The sequence below is a fragment of the Alexandromys fortis genome, unplaced genomic scaffold (genome assembly GCF_014885135.2).
Source record: "Alexandromys fortis isolate MF-2015 unplaced genomic scaffold, M_Fortis_MF-2015_v1.1 scaffold_118, whole genome shotgun sequence".
NCBI lineage: Eukaryota > Metazoa > Chordata > Mammalia > Rodentia > Cricetidae > Alexandromys > Alexandromys fortis.
In genome coordinates, this window is record NW_026068010.1 from 748,053 (window position 1) to 753,892 (window position 5,840).

A 5,840-nucleotide genomic window follows, 5' to 3' on the forward strand; every position below is an offset into this window, starting at 1 on the left:
CTTCCGTTGCAGGCGGGACTTCCTGAGTCCTTTAAAGGGAAGGTGCCACCAGCAGTCGCGGTTTCCGCTTTTAAGATTAAAGTCCCGGGGAGCGGGGGACGACGGAAGTGCAGAAGTTCTGAGGAAGAAGTTGAGGATATTGCTCTTTACCTTCTGCTGCACCGGAGGCGAAGAGAATGTTAAAACGTGAAGTCCCAAGCGGGCCGGTGGTGGCCGTTCCTTTAATCCCAGTACTCAGGAGGCAGAGGCAGGCGGAGCTCTGTGAGTTCGAGGCCAGCCTGGTCTAAAGCGCGAGATCCAGGACAGGCTCCAAAGCTACAGAGAAGTCCTGTCTTGAAAGACCAAAACCAAGCAACATACAAACAAACAAAACCCAAAGTGAAGTCCCAGGAGCAAAGTCACTGCATCACTTGGGTCAACTACATTAATAGCAGTATTAACGAACTATCAAATGCCTCATAAATGTGTTCCATAAATGTCTGGACTCCACTCTTTGGTATGAATACTGCCATAAGAGCAATCAGGCTAGTGAGAACTCTGGGTAGCCAGGAGTAAGCCTCCCTGCCAAGACAAGTGATGGATTCAGGTTCCAGGGCTGTCAGAACTGGGTGAAATCGCAGCTCATCCACAGAGCTGGGGAAGAGGGCAGATGGGAACTTCACAGTCTGTGTTACATCTGCTGGCTCTTGGGGTCCGCACCCCTGCAACCAGACCGTTAACTGTCTGTCCTACTTCAGCGTTAGTCCCTGCTTCCTATATGGTGGTACTTACATTCCTTTTGTAAGGGGAAACCATTGTATTTATAGGCTGCGTGTTAAATATGACAAGACTTGTCTTATTTAATTCTCACCAAATAACTCAACCAGGGTAATACTTGATTAGAGCTATTACGCTTGCATCAGAGGAAACAAAGGCAGCCTTGAACAGCTTCTTGAGAGCCACGTCTAAGTCTCCTTTTCCCATCAAATCACAACCTCTGGCACATGAACCTTGGATCTGTGATATGGCAAAGCCTGAAGCAATTCTGTACGACCCAAAGACCAGTCTGGGGCCTGCATGCCGGTCATTTCCAAGTGAAATGAAGAATTAGAGACGCGTTTTCTTCTGCTGGGATTAGTCCTTGATGGGAAGACGGAAGCATAGCTGTGCGGATACCTCTGGGTAGACAGGTCCACTATGGCCACATGCGCCTGTATTTACGACAACATTTGCCACACTTCTAAGCACTTGATGTGTATCAAGTTAGTTTAATCCTCCAGACACCCTCGTGAGCTACTGCTGTCATTACCCATTTCCTAGATGAGGGGGCAGAGACATGAAGACACTATATGACTTGTCCCGACATCACACAATTAGCAATGTAATGACTGTAACAAGAAGGCTGGATATCTCAGTGGTTAAGAGGGTATTTCTCTTGCAGAGGCCCTGGGTTCTGTTCCCAGCACCCACAGCTGCCTGTAACTACAGTTCCAAGGACCCCAAAGCCCTGTTATTACCTTGGAGGCACCTCCATGCACGCGGGTACATGCAGACGTGCAGGAACACACACACACACACAAACAGATCAAAATAACTTTAAAAGATTTTAAAAGGAGAAAAAAAGAAAGAGTGAAGGGGACTGGGGAAAGAGTTCAGTGACGGATCATCCTTGTTTGATTGGTTGATTGATTTAGGGTTTAGAACCTAGTACTCCTTTGGCAAGTGCTCTAACTCTGAGTTAAATCCCTAGCCCCAGAGCAAGAGTACTTGCCCAGCATGTGCAAGCCCCGGTTTCTATCCTGAGTACTTAAAAATAAAAGAAATGAAAAGAGGGGAAAAAGAAAAAGAAAAGCTGACCCAAGCAGCCTGGTGCCGTATTCCTCAATAGTACTTGTGCTGGAGAAGAGACACTGCTCTGTGGAAACGCTAAGTCCAATGGACACAAGGAAACAGAAGCATTTAATATGCAAACAAAGGGCTTACAGTTTGACAAGATGATGGTTTAAGAAATTTAACCAGACAGACATCCCTGGTAACTACTTTACCTGCTCAGCATCTTGCTGTAGGCTTCTTTGAAGGCCATGGGACCTAGCGAATGGCTGGAGCAGCTGCCACCATTAGCTGTCCTAACACCTACATGATGGTGGGTTTTTTTTTAAAAAAATGTTGTTTGTTTTATTCTGTTTGAGACAGGCTCTCTCTATGCAGTCCTGGCTGTACTGGATTTCTCAAAGTAGACCAGGAAGGACCTGAACTCACAGAGGTCCTCTGTCTCATACAACATGTACAACAAGCAGTGTGCCCTGCTTGGCCTCTTGAGTGCTGGGCGAGAAGGTGAGTGCTACAGCGCTGGACCTAGGATAGCGGTTTTGCTTTTGCATTCCTGAGAGAAGTCAGACAAGAAGGAGGAATGCTACTATAGACATGGCCTTGGGACTTGCACACCCACTTTCCCCTTCAGCTCCTGAATCCTGTTATAGCCTCCAGGAAATGGGATGTAGTCTATTTTTTAAAAAACCTGATTTTAAAAAAATGTTTTTAATGTGCATTGGTGTTTTGCCTGCATAGATGTCTGTGTGAGGGAGTCAGATCCCCTGGAACTGGAGTTACAGACAGGTGTGAGCTACCATGTGGGTGCTGGGAACTGAACCTGGATCCTCTGGAAGAGCAGCCAGTGCTCTTAACCACTGAGCCATCTATCCAGGATGTGGCCTATTTTAAGGAGACATTGGGAGCAATAGGTTCAGCTTGGTGGTGGCAGGATTTGGAGACTCTTGAATGAAGACAACACATACAACAAGCACCCTGCCCCGAGACTGTCTTTCTCTCACCTATTTCCCAAGGCGCAGTTTCTGATTTGTCTGTCAAAAAGAACTTCAGATTCTTTGGACAAATATTGGAATATTGGGGGTTTCTGTCTGTATTAAGCCTTTCTGGTACCATTGCTGCCTCGGTTACATTTCTCACCTGTAACAAAGCTGTCTTATAGCTCCAGAAAAAGTCCTGTCAGGATGAATGTTTAACTAAGAGATGGCAGGTCTATAAGTCCTCAGTATTTTTTTTTCCAAATTTCACTTTTATTTAAAAGATCTCGCCGGTCAGTGGTGGCACATGCCTGTAATCCCAGAACTCAGGAGGCAGAAGCAGGTGGATCTTTGTGAATTTAAGGCCAACCTGGTCTATAGAGTTAGTTTTAGGACAGCCAGGACTACACAGAGAAACCCTGTCTCAAAAAACTAAAAACAAAACAAAACAATAACAACAACAAAAAACCCAAAACAAAAACAAACAAACAAAAAAAAAAAAAAACCAAAAAACCAAAAAAGGTCTCCATGGAAACTCTTTCAAAAATTCTGTCTCAAATTAATTTCAGAACAAGTGGTCCTTACACACCAAAGAGCGTGACACTGATGTCCACAGCAAGCCTGTCAATGAGTCCAACCTTTCAGGGGAGAGGCTAGGCCACCCACAGCAGCCAGGGCACCAGAGAGGGCACCTTGGGACAAGCTGGTGAAGAAAGTCTGCACAGGAACCAGCAGACACTCCCTCTTGCTTGGTGACTAGGGACAATCACCGTTTTAAAAGCAAACCGCATACTAGTGCAATTCTTGGGTTTCTTTTGAACTTGTAGAGATGCTGTCAAGTCTGCATGGGTTCAGGGCAGTGACTCTGTCAGTACAGCGTGGGTCTAATGGCTGAGAAGACACGCATTCACCTTCTGCCTGCTGCTATGGTGAAAGGGATGCAGGAAACAAGATGTGCTGGAGCGGGATTAGGCTTTGACCAAACGTTAGGAAAAGCATTCAAAATTTCCCGAAGATGACCGGCTCCATCCAATGAGATGACTATCACAAATCCACGAGTCTGTTACCATAAACTATCATGATAAGTCTTCATGTTGACCGTTTACTCTCAGGTGGGACCATGGGTCACTCACTCCAAACGCCAATGTGCTGAATAAACAAGACAAAACAAAATCAAAACACCAGTAGGTTTAGCTGTGCTTTCAACGTGTGTGAGACTTGAGAATCGTCCTCTGTGTGACACATTTGTTCCGTGATACTTAGACAGGTCCCCCCAGGAGACCTGGAGAGCATCTGGTGGTAGCCACACCTGTCTTTCAGCCCTTCATGTACCCTAAGACTATAAATCAATCCAGAATACAACTCTTCATCATGTATAAAGTCCCTCACAGCATCACACTCCAGATCAAGTATTTCTTTTGTCAAAAACCGATGACACCAATTATTAAACCATGACCATATCTGTAAATGAGCACAATAAGTATGTCAGAGTCTACACAGTGAGATGAATTTTTCAAAAGCTATCATGTGCATTAAATGCAATATTTACATAAGGAGATGCATTTCTCTTCCATGCATAGTCTTTTTGCACAACCAAATGAAAGAGAAAATGGGTTTGAAATGTCTCATTTGGAAAAGCAAGGTGGTGGGTTTTGGAGTGACTTAGCTAACTTTCAACACGTGCACACATATGCACAAATGTGTAGGACCACTGGATCAGAGGTCAATGGTGGCTATTGTTCCACAGGTGCTATCCTTTTGACAAAATTTGACAGTCTCTCATTGGCCTGGACCTCTCCCACTAGGCTAGGCTGGCTGGGCAGGAGGCCCCAGGATCTTCCTGTCACTGCCTCCTTGGCACTGGGATTACAAGTGTGCACCACCACACCCAACTCTTTATATGGGTGCTGGGAATTGAACTCAGATCCTCATGCTTGCCTGGCAAGCACTGTATCAACTGAGCTATGGCCTCAGAGCCAACTGCGTTCAGTTTTGAAACTGTTAAAGCGAGTAGTTCCCACTGCTCACATCACACAGAACAATGAGGACAGGACGATAAAAACTTAGAAGACATTCCATACTCTTTACGGTGGTGGTTTTGCTGTGGTGGTCACAGCAAAACACGACCAACATATCCCCTAGCACTTACACTTCACATAAAGCACAGGACCGCTTTTCTATGCCATGTGACAGCGTCCGGCTCCTCGCTACTTGAGGAGGGCAGGTCTGCCAGTAAGTACATTGATGATGGAAAATCTGGACCGTCACTCTCCTTGAGGCAAACAGAATTAGAGGCCAATTACTCTCCTTTCCCAAGTTCCTGGGGTGTGGAGTTTTACATGTGTGCTTGCAGAGAAGACTGTCCGCTGTCCATTGGAGTCATTGTTTAACACCCCCCACCACACACAAAAAACTGCTAAGTCCTCCCCGGCAAAGATTTTAAAGGCGGCTTTGTTGGCAGCCCTATGCATCCATGGCCCTGCCAACATGGAAGTGAAAACTGTGTTTTTCTTCTTTCTTCTTCTTTTTTTGCAACAGTAAATCTACCAATTTTACAGTCAGCTGAACAGCAATAGATTGATTTGTGTAAAGTCTGCGCTCACAAAGGAAACCTGGACTTCAGTAGCTTGAATGCCTGCGTCTGCCACGTGATCCTTGACGGGTAGACACTCTTATAACGTGCTCTAGAAGGATGCAGGCAGGCCACTGTCACCTGCTTCTCGGCCCAGGTGCTGACCCCTCGGGCGGCAAGGGGCCTCCAGGCAGGGTGGCAGCTAGGCTGGGCCTTTGTGTAGGACAGAGAGGCCTTTTCCAATGCAGGAGCCAGTTCTCTCCGGCAGCCTCAGGAAGCACAAGAATGGGGAGGTGAAGGTCACCTTCTGGGTCGCAGTGGGTTAAATTTAGTTAACGTCTGAGGTTACAGCTTCTAACAAGGGCTTCAAGAAAACTTATTGGAAGATGCAATTTGTTCCTTCTTTGTCCATCATTTTTTTTTCTTACTCTATTGAGAGTGACAGCTTAACAAAGTTTTGTGCTTGCTGGGGGTTTTCATCCATC